We start from the raw sequence: 20,000 nt of genomic DNA on the forward strand, positions 1-20,000 counted from the left end.
ACACACACACACACACACACACACACACACACACACACACACACACACACTATACAGTATTTTGTTTCTCCATTCAATAGCTAAAAGCACACTGAGATTTTCAGGTTTGGGCTATTAAGATAGTGTGGAACTGAACAAGAGTGAGCAGATGTCTCTTGCATATATTCAGCACATTTCTTTTTATATATACCCAGTGGCTGGAATGGTAATTCTATTTTTAATTTCTAAAATGCTTCCATGCTGCTTTCTACAGTGGCTAGACTAATTAACATGCACATCAGCAATGGGTAAGGTCCCTATTTTCCCCACACCCCTGTGAGCACTGATTATCTCTTGTCTTTCTGAACATAGGTGTCCTCTAGTGAAGAGATAATATGAGTTTGATTTGCATAGCTCTGGTGATTAACGAGGCTAGCTGTGCTTCATGAACCTGTTAATATTTTGTGTGTCATCCTTGGAGAGAGGCCTACATCCATTGTTCATCTGCTAATCAAGGTTTTTCTTTTCAGTCATGTAGATTTCTCATATGCTTCTGGTGTGAATTCATGATCAGGCATGTAGCTTGCAGATATTTTCTACCATTGGTTGTGTCCTATTCTCATCTTCCTTATTTTTTAATGGAAAAATTGTTGCAGTCTAATTAGTCTATTTTGCTTTATTACCTACAGTGTTGTGATCACCTTGAAATAGAAAGTATCGCTAATACGGGTACTCTGACAGGTAACACCCACTTTTTATAAATAGCATCATAAGAGTCCTGTCACACCATGAAGCCTGGGATTCACATTAAATTATGAAACTAGTAAGACAGTAGCACTTTCCCATTAGAGGACCTCATTCAGGATCTCAGGAAATCACCTTATACATAGAAGAAGAGGTTTCTTTTTATATCATTTCTTAGCTATTTCCAGTACTCTTATTTTCTAATGAACTGAGGACTATAAATGTCTTGCTGTGAACGGATAGGTCTAAATATTGATTTACTCATAGATAACCTTTTTGTTATATTGTTTTGAATGGAAGATCACAGAATTGAGCAGCTGCTTTCGCATCATCCCATAAGGGAAGCATATGACAAAATAATTTATAAGGGTGATAACTAGAGTATATTTCCAAGTACAATATCATTATACTTCTCAGAAGGTGACATTACGTTTTCTTAATGATAAATAAACTTGTATAAAATTGTGTGTCATGTGAGTTAAAAATTAGGAATCACATGGTAGTTGAAAGTATTCTCTTCAGATTATGATTGGATTTCTCCCTTCCCATTCCTCCATACAGTCTGTCCCACATACACAATTCCTCTCCCAAATCTCCTAAAATCCACAGCTTCTTTTTCACTAATTGATATTGGGTGTGTGTGTGTGTGTGTGTGTGTGTGTGTGTGTGTGCGTGTGTGTGTGTCTTTTTAAATATTATCTGCTAAGTACTGGGAAACCAACCCAATTGTTGTGTTCTTCCTTAGGGAAGACCACCTCTACCATTTTAAACTTTGGAACCTCAGCTGCCTGTAATTCTTTGAATGGCTGAAGCCTTGTTGTCTTTGCCAAATACACTTTTGCATGCCCATTGAAATTATCTTTGTTTTGGTTACATTTGGGCATTCAGGTTAGTGAGACTTTGTTGTTGTAGCTTCTGATATTATAAGAAATATAATCTCTCACAAAACTCTCTGGATCTTACGATCTTTCTACCCCATCTTCTAAAATGTTTCCTAAGCTTTAGGTACAGAAGTATTTCTTAGATGTATACATTGGGACTGGGCTCCACAACTCTGCCTTTTGGTAGGGTGTAGTTTTCAGTAGTAATCTCTGTGTTGCAAAGGAAGTTTCCTTGACAAATGGTACAATGCTATCATGTTGTTTAATATGTATTAAAATATTTTCTATTTTATGTGCACTTATATTTGTGTACCTTATCTGTGCCTAGTGCTCAAAGACATCAGAAGAGGCACAAGGCTTGTAATTGGAGTTGTAGATGGTTGTGCATTGGTACCTGCTATCTGTGGAACAACAATCTGTGCTCTTTTTCACTGAGATAGCTCTCCAGAACCTAATTTGTGCTTTTAAGCTATATTATTATAAACACAATGCTTATATTTGAATTATTTTTCTTTTTCCTGTGTTAGATACACCAATGCTCAAGAGCACCTAGACCTTCCAGAGATTCAGTTTTAAACATGAGGAGCATACCTTGAAAATGCACATAGCCACTCTCCTGTCTAATATAGTACAGTGTGTGAAGGAAGCAAAAATGATAAGAAAAAATGCTACCTCACATGTGTAGCAATATAACAATATATGCTGTATTCTTTTGTTCAAATATTTGGAAACTGACTTACTATGTCAGTTGTCAACCGTGGTATTCACAGAAGCAGTGGCATCTTCATGGGTTTTCTTTGAAATTTACATGCATTGGATATTTTGCTTTTAAAATATTTATTTTGGACTTCAAAAAGGCTATTTTCATGGTCAAATACTTTAAATGTTCATGCAATAAAAATGCTTGTAGCAAAATGCCCTGCCAGAGCATCAAAAGCTAGGTATTGCCACACAATTAGGTTTGCCTGGAGCAAATATACACTCCATGGGAAAGGAAAGTACCTGATCAAGTCAAACACTTAAGATCATTTTGTTGATTGGTTGAGCTCAAACTCTGCAATTATGTACTGGTCATTTTTCTAGACTTAACATTCTGTATTTGCACGGTGCATTCCCAGTAGGGAACTACATGCTTCAAGGTGAACAAGCATCCAGGAGGCAACTGAGTCTCCAGTTCAGCTGTTGAGTCTCTAGTTCAGCTGTTGAGTTGGCTCTAGACCACAACCATGACAAATACACAGTAGTAAGAGTTCTCACTCCACAGGTTAGAATTTATCATTTACTCAAAACATTCTGAGCTCGAAATAGAAATAAAATATAAATCACTGACTGAAGGTTAGTAAGGATGATAACTTGGGCTGTGTCTGCTCATCTCACTCATTTGTAAGCTACAGCTTCCCAGTTATCCCTATCAGTACAGGAAGTGACCTCATTGCCCTACCCTTTGTGATGCTCATTTCAGTTTTTTTCTAAGGATAATAGAATTACAGATGATCATTGACTTACAAAAATATATATGGAAAGCTTGACAAAATTCAAGACACTTCTTTTGTGACGGTGTAAATAAATGCAGGCAGATAGTAAAGAATATATACAGCTTTAATGGTTAAATAAACTTACAGAACCGAGGTTCCCGCGTAGCACAGGAAGCAGGAAAAAGGGGCGAGCAGCCTCCCGAGCAACCAATTTATCAGTATACATTTGCCTGAGGCAAACCTGCCCCCTAAAGGGGCTGGCTTAACCCTACATTCTTTGTTGGAGTTTATAGGTCCATATGTTTTTTTTGTAACATCAAAATATGGTGATAGGTGTTTATCTTCTGGGTGAGAATGATGTCATTCCCCATGGGGTTTATTGACACAAAACTTCCTTTTGTCCAAGAAAAGTTCTCAGTGTTGTGAATATGGCTTTAATTAGCTGATGCACTGATCTCTTGGTCTTGCCAGAGGGAAGGTCTGGGCTTAGTTGTGTGGACTGCTTTGTGAGGAGACCACAGTGGAACACATAAATGACCAAGAGCGAAAAAAAAAAAAATCAAAGACACATTTCCTCAATTTGTAAAAACACAAATCTTGGGCTAAGCACTATTTACCTAATTTTTCTTATGTTTATTATTATGTGTTCAGTTGTAAGAATAGGATAAGATAAAAACTGGGTTAGGTTTGGTTAAATCAAGGTGATATTTGGAATGATGTGGATGACCAGTTTATTTTAAGACTCAATTTTCTTAAAGACTAAGGTACATGCACAGGTCAACAGTATTTGATAATATTCATATTTTTTATTAATTTATACAATATAGCAAGTCAAACTCAACAAAAGTATTGTATGTGACACACGTAGACTTAGATATTATTATTTATTATTATTAATTATTTTAAAACCTCAGACAAGAAAGAGGAAACTAGAATACTGTCACTTGCTGCTCCTACTTAAATACTTGATGTCTCAGTGTTACTTATCCATGAATAGCCCTGTAGATCACTTTTGTGTGTTTTGTCAGATTGGAAATTAATTTTAATGAATGTCTTAAAATTTTTTATTATATTTGACTTATATATTATTTATACATATTTATATGCTCTCAAAGAAACACGGTTGGAAAACAACCAACCTGTTCAAATGTACCTGAAAAGGGGAGTTAGATTAAAGAAATAAATAGATAAGATATAGAAGATAGAGTTGGGAGTGTATCCAGTGAATAACCAAATTTATTTCTCACTGCATTTATAAACCCCAAGCCAAAGATGAGGGCACAAGACTTCCATGATAAAAAAGCAAGCACAATTACCTCTTTACATCTCAAAGCACCTAGTAACCATGCCCTAGATCTAACATCCTGTTATCTGGCTTTAAAGATCAAGTATAGGTTTGAACTCTCTGACCTTAAGTCAAGATGGAATAGAGTCAAATCACTGTGCTCCCACAAAGCATATAGCTTTTCAACATAAAATATATAAGATACCTTTCTTAAAAACTATATTGTGCAGGAAACATCAATGATGAGAGGTTTATTTGTAATTTTGCCAAACTCTTTGATGTCTGGAACAAAGTAAGAAAGCTTTATTTCCTGTCTGTGTTTGACTCAATCTGTTGCCAGAAATACATACTTCTGGTTTAGCCTTCAATTTTTGTGTTCTGCAGTATATGAAGTACAGTCTTACACAAATAAGTATTTGAAGATGGAAGGGATGTTTGACTTGCTATTCCTGGTAATGGTGACCTTTGGTTTTGACATTCCATTAAAGTTTGATGTGTAGTATTTCCACAGCATTTATTTCCAACTGTGAAATGGAAGCCCATCAATGAACTGTTAATACTTCTCTGCTGTAATATCCTTGGAATATTTGCTTTGGATGACTCTTTATCATGTGTATGATTACCATGCAGTTGACATTTAGAAAATATTAGTTCAAAGAGTATGCAAATTTCACAAATGTTGAAGAATGTCCTTGAAGTGTTGGGAGCTGTCAAGCTCTTGGTGGTAATCTTATTTCCCAAATTCTAAACTTCATCAGGAAATATAAATATTTTCACTATACAAATATGCTATCAATTGTTTGTCATAAAAGGCAGATATACTGGTCCATTTTCTTTTTAAATATCTGCCAAATATCTAATTTTAATAACATGGGATATAAGTTCAGGCTTGCATTCTGGTAAAAAAAAATCATGCTCTTTGGAAAGCATAGCTGGACAAATATCTGTTCATGGGTGATTTATTGAACTCCATTATGCTTCAAGGCTCTACAGTAGTACATATACAGTTTTCCTATGCAGGTTTCCTAGCTGTCAGTCCAGAATCAGTGAGCTCCCACTAGCTGGAGTCAGCTGTGGGATTTCCCCATCATGATCCGACCCCTTTACGTGTTTTGTAGAGCAAAAATCCAACTTACTGCAATAAATTATATGATTTCAACAGTATTCTGTTTTTAAACAGTTATGACTTTAATTAATATGCCAACATGTCCATTTTTTTCTTTTTTGTGAAACAATCTATACACCTGTGTAGAGATTACTCTGTGTATCACAAACAAGAGAGCACCTTTTTAACTGCTTGGAGCTGTTCCTCTCATAGGATGGTGGGATTCATACCCGGGGCCCATCTGCTCTGTTTTAATCCACTTGGCAAAGGAGCCACATGCAAGGCACTCAGGAAAACTGTGTGTGTATCATTTACTCTATTAGAATTTCTCTTTTAAGATTATAAAAATGTTCCATCGCATTTACAATAGAAAATTCCCCTTGATAATTACAGAAACTGAATTTCTAGTGACGTACACTGAGGTTCATGAAAGGCTGTGCTTCCGGCGTGTGTTCCACCAGTTTCAGAAACAAGCATTTCCCCAAACACTAGAAAACCATGGCTTTCATTAAAGATATAGAGCTAAGAGTTTTGTTTTGTTTTGTTTTCAGGCAGAATACTTCATTTTGAACAAAGTATCAAATAAAAAAAAAACAATTCTTGTGTGAATATTGCCAAGTATCATTTGAAATTCAAATATTTTTCATTCTAGGTATTTGAATTTGAATATGTGCAAATTGGCAAGATTGATCAATGTTAGTTAGCATGTCAATAGAATGTTTAGAAAAAGCAAATTCGGTAGATTATTTTCTGGTTAGAATTCCCCATGCAAATATGGGAGGACCCAACAAAGGCCTTGCAGACCACTTTACCAGCCAGTCTGAAAACAGGGGAAAGGAATTTAGCTGTGACTATTATTTTATTCATTTTTACCTTTATCCAAAATTATTTAAAATTAACTTTTGTATAGTTTTTTCCTCATAGATGTTCCAAAACCAGAATTTAAAGGAAAGTAAGATAAATGAAAATTATCTATTATTTTGTTACTGTTTATCAATCAGCTAGCTTCTTATAACTAATAGCATTTTGTAAAATAAATAGCTAATATCTTCTTGAAAATCTCTTGTTGGTAATATACACTGATAAGACATTTATTAGCTGTTAAAGTATAAATCAGCTTAACAACATATAGAGAAACTTATGTGTTGTGATTGACAGTCTTGAAATTCTGATGTTAAGACAAAGACTAGATTTCCAAAAAGAAATAAAAAAAAATTAGATGCTATTTTTAAACGTTTAGTTAATGAATTTGATGTTCTTTTGCATAAATTAAGAGGAAAAACTACTAGGCAAATTCAGAAAAATGATACAAAATGAGAAAATACACAAACAGGAATGTTTGAAGGACTAATTTTGGAAAAGTAACCTTTAATATGCCAATTTTCCTTAGTGAGAAGAGTTGTTTAACTCCTCCTCAGACTTATTTTTTTTTTTATTCAATCAGCATCCCGTGAAGAAAACCTTCATTTTTCTTTCCTCATCTTGGAACCCAGAGACTGCACAGTGATCCACAAAACACCTAACTGAAGGGACACAGGTGCTGCCTGGGAAGACAGGTAGGACATGTTTATGATGGCCTTGTTCATACAAAGCAACAGTTTCATAATTGGATGGTTTGGGGATGATTTAGCCATAATTAAAAGCTCAAGAGCAAAGTTGGTATACGCATGAGCAATTCATCATGGAAAATTGACATTGCATTAATTCAGGAGCAGGCCCTTAGATTGATGTGGGATGCCCTTCTTTATAGGTGTTGCTTTTTTTTTTTGAATAAATAAATCTGTTTTAGCCAATTACTTAGCAAAGTAAAGCCAGGCAGGACATCCAGACAGACACAGAGGGAGAGTAGGCAGAATCCAAGAGCTGCCACATAGCAACTAAAAGAGTAACATGCTGTGTTGGTAAGCCACAGCCTTGTAGCTATTCGCAAATTAATAGAAATGGGTTAGTTTAATAGCCATTAAAAACTAGCCAGTGAAAAGCTTAAGACATTGGCCAAATAATTGTAACTGATAATAAGTATCAGAGTGTCATAATTGGTTTTGGGAATAGCCAAACAGGGAAGAACCGGTTTTGGAGGACCAACAGGACGAAGAATATTTTTAGCTACATCACATATTCCCTTTGTCTTCTTTGCAAAACTCCTCTCAACTTACCTTTCCCACAAACACATTCTAGAGTAAGCTCTCTTAAAATTCACGGGTCTCCCCAGAGGCAGGATTCCCTATTTTCTCTAAGTTTTGGAAATCACAACTTTAGGGGTCCAGTTTTTCTTGTGTTTCATAAAAAATCTCCAGAGAAAGCAGGCACTGTGCCACATGATGAAAGAAGATCAGTTGGTGTTGAGAAAACATTTTGGGGAAATAAAGTCCTACATTTCTCTTGCTCTAACAAGGCCATGCAAGCGAGACTGGATGAAACGCTGGCATTTTTATTTTTATTTTTTGCGATGCACTCATAACGCTGCAGTGTTTTATTCTTCTTTCCAAGATACTGTTCCCCTGGAGTTTTCCTCCTTCTTTCTGATTTTTCCCCTTCTGTAGGTTAGTATTTGTCCACGAGTATTTTAGTGTTCTTTTCTAAAGCTCTGGAACACGTGTTAAAAAGTGTATCTGCTTCTCATATTTTACTTTAAATCCATCTCTTTCTCTACTCCAGAATGAGGCTCTGTGTTTGAAATCTGGATGGATTCATGGCTTCCTGAGCATTCAGTCACATGACTATCTTGTTCAGAATTCAGAACTCAGCTGTAGCACAAGACCATCACCCATGAAGGGTGTTCCTTGTCCAGGTCTCTCATCACACGGCTTCTTTCCTGGAAGTCCATCACTTAACCTGGCAGAATCATTTCCTGTCATCACAAAATGTGCTGTGCTTTTCCCACCTTCTCCCCTCGCCCCATGGGCTTCTATCTGATGAAAAGGTCTACTGACTTCTCCATCTTGGCCTCCCTGAGAAGCCTCCTGTGTTTCCAGGAACCATGCTGACTCAGATTTTTTTTTTTTTGTTCTATTTATCACTTGCCAAACTTCCAAACCTTTTCTGTCCTCATTTCTAAAACAGTAAAGCTCTGCAATTGCGTTTATGATATGGATATCAATTTGTCTGTTTATAAATGGTCTTACATAGTCAGTTGGGGGCTTTTAGAGGCAAGAGGTCTGCAACTGTGTCTTTATATGTGGGACGCCTAATACCATGGCTGATAAAAACAACTTTAAAACTTTATCAATATGATTGGAGCAATGCATCATTGATGATGTTTTGTTATTTAATATATATGTTGGCAATATACATATATGATGTATTTTTATTTATTAGTTCTTTGAGAATTTTGCACAAGGTGTTTGGTCACATTCACCTCTCTCCCAGATCCACTCCTTTCTTATTCAGATTTATAGTTTCTGTTTTTAAACCTATTGCATCAACTTTATGTTCTTCAGTTGCTTAGTCTCTATACTTTTATCAGTTTGTGGGTCCTCTGTGTTACTCACCACCTTTGGCTATTAGAGGCTTTTCAGATGAATGTGGAGGGATGCACTGGTCTGTGGAAATAATAAGTCACCCAGAACCTACCCTGCTCTTTTGTCTAAATATTATTGCTGCCACTTGGCTATGTAGCATATACTTCCGAATGCTTCATACTCTTCATTGCTAGTTATATATAAGTACCACTGTTTCAAAATGAGGCAGAAATGCAAATATGAATGCCCAGTAAACAAATTTGTACTTCACAATAATGATTGCAATAAGGGATAAACTGAATAGCGACAAGTATGCCTTGAGAACAGAGAAGGAAATGGAGGTTTTATTAGGGCAGAAAATAACACCAAGTTGTTTTGACTCTGAGTTCAGTGACACTTTCAGAGCTTGCCAGGGCTGATAAGTTCTGACTGGTGAATTGCTATGCAAAGCCAGTCATGAGCTCTTATCTGGCAATTCCACTGTCAGTTTCTAAGTAAAAAATATTCCGAAAGATAGGACACTCTGCTTCTTCTCATTGTCTGTTGTGTGATAGCTCGAAGCAGTTGCCGAAGACCTTGGTGCTACATTTCTCTCCTAAGGGCTTTTGACTTTATTTTAAGTGAGTGAGAAGAGAGTGTCCCCTCTGCATTATAAATTTTTGCAATTGCTTTTCAGAGACTGCCCCATTCCACCATCTGAGACACGTTTATGTCCGATTCATGACTCTGAACTCCACCAGGGATACCAAGTGTTTGTTAGTATTGCAGAAATGTCCTCACCCTTTATAGGCCAGAAAAAAAACTGTATAGTTTCAACTATTTTCCTTCCTGTTGTAAAGACATGACAGATAAATACTATTTAGGTGATATGCAGAAGTGTATACATGTTCATTTTGAAATTATTCAAGTGAGTTAATTAACATACCTTTCTAGTCACATACGTGTAATTTTCTGGTTTGGGTGAATTAATTTAAGATGTATTTTTAGTATGCAAAGTATTGTTTTTCTTTGTAACCATGCTAAGTTCTTCAGAGCTTGTTTGTTGTACCACACTTAATATTTCCATCTTTTCCCAATCTCGTCCCAATCCACACTGCACACAAATCTATGCTTTTTTATGAGTTCAGCATTTTAGGTTCCACGTATAAGAGAGCTGAGGCTAATATGTCAGTTCTATTTATGTAGATTAGTGTAGCATCCAACAGGTTCATATATGTTACAAATGCCAATATTCCTAATTTTCAATCTGAATAGTATTCAACTATTAGATAAGGATCTAAATAGGGAGGGGAAAAAGATCTTCTGAGAAAATTGGGAGCATGGGGCTCAAGGGGGCAGATGGAAGGAGAAAGGTGAGTAAGGGAAGGGAGTGGAGAAAAATGTATAGCTCAAGGTTAATATTTTGAAAAGTAAATTTTTCAATATAAAATTTTAAGGATAGTATTTTAAGAAGTAATATTTAAAATAAAGTTCAGTGGACTAAATTTCAAATTTCAAGTGTTTCTAGAAAGCTAATATATTACATATCCAAAGAACACTAAACTTACAATAATTTTTAGATTTAACTGTAGAAAGTTTATTTCTTAAGAGAAATCTTAGAATTTGTCTGTCAAATCGAATGGAATGGCAGTGGGCATTCACTCGGTGATTCCATTGGGTGGTGATCGCCCTGTGCATATTTGCCCTTATTTCTCAGAACTCCCAGGACACTCATACAAGAATCACTTGCCTTATGCATGAGAAATAAAATAATAAGAAAGTCAGGCCAGCTTGAGTCAGAGGCAGAGTGGGAGACCCTTCAGCCCTCACTGCTCTTCATAACTGACTCGGGAGGAGACACTTCAGTCTCATATGCATTGTGCTTATACAAGTAGGACCCATGCCATTTATTTTTTTACTAATGTCTTATTAGAATTTCTCCACCTGCGTATTTTTCTTAGAACTCACTGAAGTAAATATAATTCATTTATTATAAAATTAAAAATCTTCTTAGGGTTTTATGTCTTTCACACATTTTACTTTATCTTTTATATATGCCTAGTTGAATACTATGCTTTGTAGGACACTTGCTAAGCTTTTGCCAATTAAGACACTTTTGGTAGCTGTATCTTTATTAGTTTCACTTTTGAAAAACAAATTTCAAATCTGATGAGGCCACAGAAGAGCAAGAGAAAGTTTAGGCATATCTGCGACTTCCCCTGTGCCCCTGCCCTTCTTGTAGGGGTATCCTTTTGTGTACTGTCAGGGTGACATATGTGAATCATAGATTTGTATGTTCCCCACCCATCCACTGCCCCTCAAATCTTGAAGGCATTTGGTGAAAACACACAAAACAAAGATGTGATAGCATGGTGGATTCATGATCAAACTGTTTATAGGACAGGTCCTAGAGTGTGTCTCACCTACCACATTGCTTCTGCATATGAAAAGAAGACATGTGTTTAACTCTTGAGACTGGAGCTTAACCTGTTTATAACAATTTATTAGAGTATCCAAATGACATAAACATTAGGAGCTGGCACACATGCTTCTTAGAAACCACCAAGATTCACCTAGTGGGAATAAATATAGCCCACTAACAGAATGTCTTCAGCCTCCTCTAGAAGTAGCCTGTTTGGTAGGAAGAATAAGGTATCATCTATGATTGCGTAAGTCACTGACTTAATTTACTAATCACTAATTATTAATTATTTAAATTACTAATTATTTAAAGCTTATAATATTTAACTTCTTAGCAGAATATTTTAAACGTACTCAATTGGATTTTCCAGGATAATGTATTTCACCTTTTCCCTGAATAGAAACTTTTAAAAAATAATTTGCCACATATTGAAAAAATATTATTTTAAGCAGAAGCAAATGGATGGAAGAATCTTATTATTCAATACCCAATTCAGGTGTGCAAGGCTTAGATGATTGTTTGAAAACCCCTAATGGTTTCATTATATCCCCTACAGCCATGAATTAAGTATGAATAACACCAACAATAACACATTTTAATAAAATACATTAATTAACATATGTTGAATGTTAATGAATCTTCTCTTCCTGGCAGTCAGTGTTACAGCCAGAGGGTATCAGGATATAAAGTGAGCACCTCACACCTCCTTCAAAGTGGTTGACTGTGGAAGACAGGTAGTGACTCACAGCCATGGTAATGCAATGACTTCTAACTGAAATTATTCACGCAGAGTAAAATCTCCATTTATTTATTTAGTAAGTACTTCTTATCTTCATACAGTTTAATATCTAATCATTGAAAGCAAAATTACTACTGCGTTACATCAGCAGACTCTTGAGAGTTCTGTTTTATTAGTGTGCAACGTAATTCTGCACAGTTTAGCTCCTGGTATTCAGGTACCACAGTAGAAATACAAAATATCTGCTGACTAATATTTGCTCTGGAAATGGCAATGTGCTCTCTATAACGTGGGAAGAAACCGAGCATTCTTAATTGACAACAAGACTGTGATGAGTACCATTTCCACCTAGCTGTCCATCTAAATGATGACAGCCTCAATAGAGACTTTGACAGGGCAAATTAATCACCGCTGAATGAAAACCACCCACAAAATTCTTACGGCAGAGACTTTCAGACTCATGAGTGTTTCTCTACTTTTGTATTTTATTATTTGTCAAAAATGTTTATATATTGCAGACAGATAGATGGCTCAGTGGGTAAGTGTAACCTGCTCTTCCAGAAGACCTGAGTTCAGTTCTCCAAATCCACATGGTGGCACACAATTGTATGTAACTTCAGTTTCAGGGACTCTGACACCTGTTCTGTCCTTCTCATGCACTGAAGACGCATAGTGCAGTTACATACGTGCAAGCAGAAATGCAAATACGCATAAAAATAAAAATTTAAACAGTTTATATATTATACTTGCTTTCTGTGCTTCATGTTATAGCTGTGTTTTGTGGTTTTAGGCATTTAAAGAACAAATTACCTGATGTGAATAGAAATTATATGAATCACCTTAGAAAAATAAAAACTAATAAACCTTGCTATTTTCCATCATGTTGTATAATATTTTGGAGTAAACTTGAATGTAGATATTTCAAGCATGCATAAATACTTGCAATATGCCTGTTTTACAGTATGTAATGATCACATGTATTGGAGGAAACAACATTTTTGAACATGCATTTTGAAGTTAATAGCAAATGATAAAGTTGCCAGCAAAGGTTAACATATTCTTAAAACCATTCTAGTGGGCAATGGCGTAAATGTTTACAAGTACATATTTATCTCCTGATGTATTATATTTATATTGCTTCGACTCAATAAAAGCCATTTCTTCAATAAGGTTTTATTTTAGAGTTAAACTCAGAATCCTTTCCACTGCATCTTTATGAGCCTTGTATTCTATTATGATATTTACCACAGAAACTTATTACAATGGCCCTTCCAATATGCTTACACTCTATACCATAATTTTAACTATATGAGACAAGCATTCCTATACTTCTATTACACTTCTTATTAAATAGCTGTTATTGCCATTTTTCCTGTTTTATTATTTTGGGCCATATTTGTTTCACATTTCTAATTTTTATGCTAGGTTTTACCGTATATGAAGCATGATTTATACATATTTTCCTCATGTTACAGCTAATGTATTGCTCCAAATAGAAGGCTTGAGTAAAAACTTAGAAAGTAAGAGAAATAAATTTATTAAATATCTTTAAAACATGGGATACTTATCTAGCCACTTACTGTGATTGACACAATTTATTATTATACACAAGTAGAAATCATAGGTAGAGTGATTAGAAAGTATTTTAGATTCAAAATGATCTACAATGGTGCATTCTACTTCATAGAAAATATCTGGCTTCTACTATTAATTGCTTCTCTTCCTTGCTGTATATTTCTCCCAGCAGTAATTTGTGTGTAAAATATTGGTAGATGTTTTAATTTGTTTTTTACGATTTTTGCCTAAATTCATATATGTTCAACATGCAAACCTTGTATGCACACATAAGTCTTGAGAATGCATTAGATCTCCAATGATTGAAGTTACAGATTCTGTCCAGCACCTACCACATATTTGATCATGCTAAATCCTTAATAGTTTCAATAATGTAACCCTATGGCTGTTAACTGAAGTTTCTGTCCTGCCTGGTCCCATAGCTTTTAATGTTAGTCAACAAATGACACCCACGTGGACAACTGCATCCACATAAAGCCTGAGAGAGCTTGGGAAGTAATTCTAGACAGAAAAGAGTAGAGTTAAGCATGGCTTATTGATAGCAGTATTTTCTCATATGGCTCTGTTTGCTAGAGAGGCTTCTTGACACAGCTCTTACTGCAAAAACTTTGCAGCCTTTTAACGAGGCTCTGCCAAAAAAACACTTAAATGGTGTTCATGAATAGCCTACAGCATGCTTCTTGGTGGTAGCACAGACCTTGAAACTCCATAAAGTTGTGGCAATGAACATGGCTCTTGTTAATACCTCCATCATGAGGCTAAAGAATCTGGTAAATCCAGCTGTCAAAGCCACGGCTTTAATCCTAGCCATATTGCTTAGAGAAATAAAGATTCATGTGGTCAGAAAAAGAGAGATACAATAAAGATAATTTCAGATAAAAAAAAAGCCTCTAAACAATTTAAGGTGTGTTTAAAAATATATGTAGGCTTGGGAAAGAAAAAAAAAGAAGGTTAAAGTCTTTAAAAGAAAAAAGAAAAAGGAGAGTTGGGTGTGGTGGCATATACCATTAATCCCAACACTTGGGAAGCAGAGGCAGACAGATCTCTATGACTTCAAGATGTGGTGCCACATCCTTCTAATCCCAGCACTTAGAAGACAGAGGCACGTGATCTTTGTGAGTTCAAGTACATCCTGGTCTACTGTTTCAGGACAAAGATACACAGAGAAACTCTGTATCAAAAAGCCAAAATTTAAAAATAAAAATAAAAGAAATAAAGTTTAAAATACAGTCACATAAAGATGGAAAATACACCGAGAATCTGGATACTGTATATTATTATCTCCTCTTTGAATTGTTTGAATGCTAAGGAAGGAGCAACAGCTACTAAAAGATAATTGTTTAAAAATGCTGCTGAATTAATCCAAGATAGGTATTTTGAAAATACCTGGATTCAAAATTGAAGTCAAAAGATATGTTTCTTTGAAGAAGAGGTTTTGCTTTTGTTTCCACAGAAAATGGGAGGCTTTGGATTCATTCCAGGTTAAGAAAAATCAGGTTTGATCAAGATAAAAACCCTGAGAAATCTCCAATAGGGGTAAATGGCCCAAATGTGTCAGTTCTACATCCAGAACAGATTCAAGACTGCTGCCTGAGATGATTAAGCTTCACTGGATACTCCAGTCATGACTTGATCATAATTCTAAATTTTCTTTAGGTCCTCATAATATTATCAGAACCCCCAATCAGCAGTAAGGAGCCTGGAAAACTACACACACATTCCCTCAAAAATGGATTATGGATGTTTGCCTTTGTTTATAATGTTGGTGACAAGTTGTTATGGATAATTGTCAGTAGAAAAGCTAAACCAAGGACATTCAATTCAGAGTTCTTATTTTTTAAAAAAAGTGGAGGGGAGTGCTGTGGAACAATGGTCTGTACCCTGTCACCTGTATTTTAAATAAATGCTGATTGTCCAGTAGCCAGGCAGGAAGTAGAGGTGGGGTGACCAAGCAGGAAGTAGAGGCAGGGCAACAAGAATACTGGGAAGAGGGACGTTTCAGCATGCAATCGTCACCCAGACAGAGAGGAAGTTAGACACAGAGCAAGGAAGAAGTGACTGCCTTGCCAAAAACATACCAAGCCACGTGGCTAACACAAACAAGTATTATGGGTTAATATAAGTTATAAGAGTTAATAAGAAGCCTGAACTAATAGACCAATCAGTGTTTATTTAAAATACAAGTGACAGGGTATAGACCATTGTACCACAGCATGTGGTAAGAAGCTGCTTGTTTGTTCCCAGCTGCTCAGCCCAAAATAACCACACAGAAACTGTATTAATTAAACCACTGCTTGGCCTATTAGCTCTAGCTTCTTATTGGCAAGCTCTTACATCTTAATTAAACCAATTTGTATTAATCTGTGTATCACCACGTGGCTGTGGGGTACCAGTAAGTTTTCATCCAGTGTCTGTCTCTGGCAGGGCTATATGGCTTCTCCTAACTCCACCTTCTTACGCCTGCATTCAGTTTAGTTTTCCAAGCCTACCTCTACTCTTCCCTGTTCAGACAAAGGACAGTTTCTTTATTCATTAACTAACATAAACAAGACATATCCAGAAAAACGTCCCATACCATAACCCAGTGATGGGATGCAGGCCCTGCTCCGGGGATTTTCCTTAACAGGCATGGCTTTTTGCAAAATAATCTCATCATTAATAGCTCAGCCTATGATGTAAATTTTTTTGAGAAGATCAATATAAATATTCGACAATTCAGAGCATGATGCCTGGCACCTATGGATATGCAGCTAGTAGGTTTGGATTGAAAGATACAGAAGTGACTAAAATAAATCAAACCCAATATAAGATTCACAAACCTACCACAACTCAGGTGCCTCTGTTAAATAATCCCCTAGAGTCCTGTTTCAGTGGAGGAAGTGCATTCTGGTGACCTGAATAGGTCCAATATACAATGACCCAAGATGGTACAATGCTTCCTACTCAATGAACTTATATTGATCAGCATAAGTGTTACTGAAACCACACTAACAGTTCAATTGGTAACAGCCTAACCTTCATGCCTTATTTATCACATTAATGAATGTTTCCATTGTAAGTGACCTGTGCATATTTACGCTGAGAGAGTTTTAAGTAAAATATCGATAGATTCATTTCATGTCAAATTCTCAACTCTGGCGTATCCCATAGTTCCTGGTACTGATTAGCTTTAATTGTTTTTTGGAGGGTTGGGTAGAGTAATGACCAGATACTTTGAGGAAAATTCCAATTAGGATTTTCATGATGTTTTATCAGGGTTTAACAGAGATTCAGATTTTTTAGAAGACCACCATGGTAAAGTGTATTTTCATAACAGAGAATACATAATCAACATGTCATAATTAACAATGTCAAAATTTATTCTATCACTTACTTGAGCTGTTTTAGATTCTAGATTACACTTTCTCCCTCTATGAGCACACTGTCATTTGTGGAGAAGTCATACTTCACAATGAGCATGTATGTGTGCTCCATGGCATTATGAAGCATGTAAAGACATACTTGGAATTCTTGACCTTGAGACAATTTTCCTCTTATTTTCTCATTTTAGTAAATATTATATTCATACCCAATTTTAATCATGTGTTTTTACTTAATACAATGGTTTATTTATTCAATATTTTTAATTGGCTGTAGCTATCAGAATTTAAACTCTAGCTATCAGAATCCCTTTTTGTTGATGCATAGGTCCTTGTGATATTGTTCAATACTATAGTTTTCTCTGTATGTGTGTTTTTTTTTGTGTGTGCATCTTTAATTCCTTAGTTATGGTACTAATTTCTCTATAGTTATCTTGTATACTAAGATCTCTGGGTTCTTTGGAAAATGACTCTGGAAAAAATAATCTGTGATCATTGCATTCAGGTTTTCTCAGTTAGAACAGAAGAAAATACATTCATGTGGAAAACCTATGCATTGTTTATATTTCCCTAGGTAGTCATTGGTGTCTGTTTTATATTAAACATAGCTTCCAGGCTGGTGAGCTTAGTTAGTAAAAGTTCCTGGTATCAAGTCTGGTGCCCTGTGTCAAATTCCCAGAAAATTAGTGTTGAAAGGAAGAGAACTGCTAAATGGTGGTTGTGCACACCTTTATTCAATCCCAGTGCTCAGGAGGCAGAGGCAGGTGAATCTCTATGAGTTCAAGGGCAGCCTGGTCTACAAAGTGTGTTCCAGGTCAGCTAAGGCTACACAGTGAAACGTTATCTTGAAAAACCAAAAAAAAAAAAAAAAAAGAGAGAGAGACCCAACTGCATTAAGTTTCATTCGAACTGCCATACAAACACTCTGACATATGAACACACACATGTAAAAACGTGGGAAATTCACACAAGTAGTGACTAACTTTGATTCCATTCTGTCACTGTAGAAATAAATGACTTTGATCACCTTCCCTTGCTTATGTCTATTCTTCTCTTTCTTTTTCTTTTTATATTCTTCCATTTTCATAGTGATAAATTCAGCTTTTATCTCCTCTATTATTTTAATTAGTTGTTTACGTATAGTGGTTACAGAATTATTAGCTGTTCATATATGGTTGTGTCAGTGTTGTCAAAATCACAGCTCCACACACAAAAACAGATCCAATGTTATCAGCTAGATCAATAACAATTTCCTTGCCTTTAATCTCATATACGCTCACTTCCAAATGCGTTTAATATAAGTGCATGTATCTCAAAAGATCATGTCACACATCCGTTACAAAAATTGATTAATTTTCACCTTCAGGTTATTAATCTCCTAAATAATATATGCAGTTAAAATTGATTTGCACACCTGAGTTTGTGTATTACAAATACTGTGTTGCACAGAATGATTTCTGCACTGAAAAACTCTGCATGCTGTACATGTTTAATCCTCCCATCTCCACAGTGTCTCTGTTGATTTCCTGTGGCTTCCATGACTTGTCTGCTCTGGTAGCATAGAAAATTAGCATTCTACACACATAGCATGACTCAGATATGCATTTTTGCTCATATATGTGAATCTCAGCCTTTTCCTGTGTCTTGTACCTTAGCAAATTGTCACTGTGACCTTTCTTTTCATTTAATCTCAGCTTTCATTCAGAAAATAAGTTTTAAAATATTAATCATCTCAGTATCAATTCTCAACTGCCTCAACTGATACTTTTGTGATATCAGTCAAAGGTAATTATCAACCAATCATGGCTGCTGGAACGTGTATACTTTTATATTTTGCATTTATTTCTACAAATTAGTTAAAATCTTTCTGTTTGTTTGTTTTTCTCAAAAAAAGAAATATGGTGAGTGAATATAAGCTCATTTTTCTATAGCAGAAAAGAGACTATTTCCAGGAAAAGTCTACCACTGTAATTTGTTTTAAATACCTCTGGTTATTTTGTCAAAGAACATTTAACTCTGTGAGTTAGTTTTTGGACTCTCTATTCTGTTCTTCTGCTTTAGGTCCCTCTTTTTTCCAGATATTGAACAGTTTTGTTACTGTTTTCCCCATTTCCTTAAGTGCTGCATTGACTTTCCTACTTCATTTGCTTTTCATACTTTATTTTTCTAGATTCCCTACAGGAAAACACGTGTTTGTAAATATGGCCCCATAAGGGACTAGAAACTGCCTAATCCTTCAGTTGCCGCCCTCAGTCTAGACATTAAGAACCAGGATTTGTACTCAATCACAGCTAAAAACTTGCCATAAATGTGAGTCAGTTCCAGTTTATGGTTAGCCACATGGGAGTTCCCTGAGGAGTTACTCTGGGGAGCTCACATTCACAAGAAGATGCTGGAGTCTGGTGTCTAAGCCATAGCTACTAAGAATACATGTTGTTATACTGCTCCCCCCTCAGCTTCTTGGACACTGTCTCCCACATTCATTGACTCTTGAGTGAGCTTTCAAAACAAACCCACAGAAACAGAAATATAGTTTTCTAGTATTTTAGAAAACTTGATCCAGTGAGATTGACAACAAAACAAGTCATCTCATATTCAATTTAGACTCATTTTCCAATATTCACAAATCTGCTTACCAAAATCTTGAAGGGGTGGCTGTTGAATCTGTAGCTGAGTGGAAGGAATTACATCCTAATAACATGTGCTCTTATATTTCATTGAAAACAAATACTCTGTCCATGTATTTAAATTTTCTATTACACTCTCTAAATTTGGTAATTTTACTACATACATACATTTCACATATCTAACAAGTCTTACCTAATTACTTTACTTTCTTGGCTACTAGTATGAATTTTTAAGAGATCAGATTTGATTTCTTCATTTCTAGGATATATAAAAGAAGTTTTATGTTTTATATTAATTATTATTCAAGAAGTTTGCTGAATTTGCTTTCTATTTTTAGTATTTATAAATTTGGGAAGATTTTTAAAAAG

Source organism: Microtus ochrogaster, chromosome 19 (assembly GCF_000317375.1).
Source record: "Microtus ochrogaster isolate Prairie Vole_2 chromosome 19, MicOch1.0, whole genome shotgun sequence".
Taxonomy (NCBI): domain Eukaryota; kingdom Metazoa; phylum Chordata; class Mammalia; order Rodentia; family Cricetidae; genus Microtus; species Microtus ochrogaster.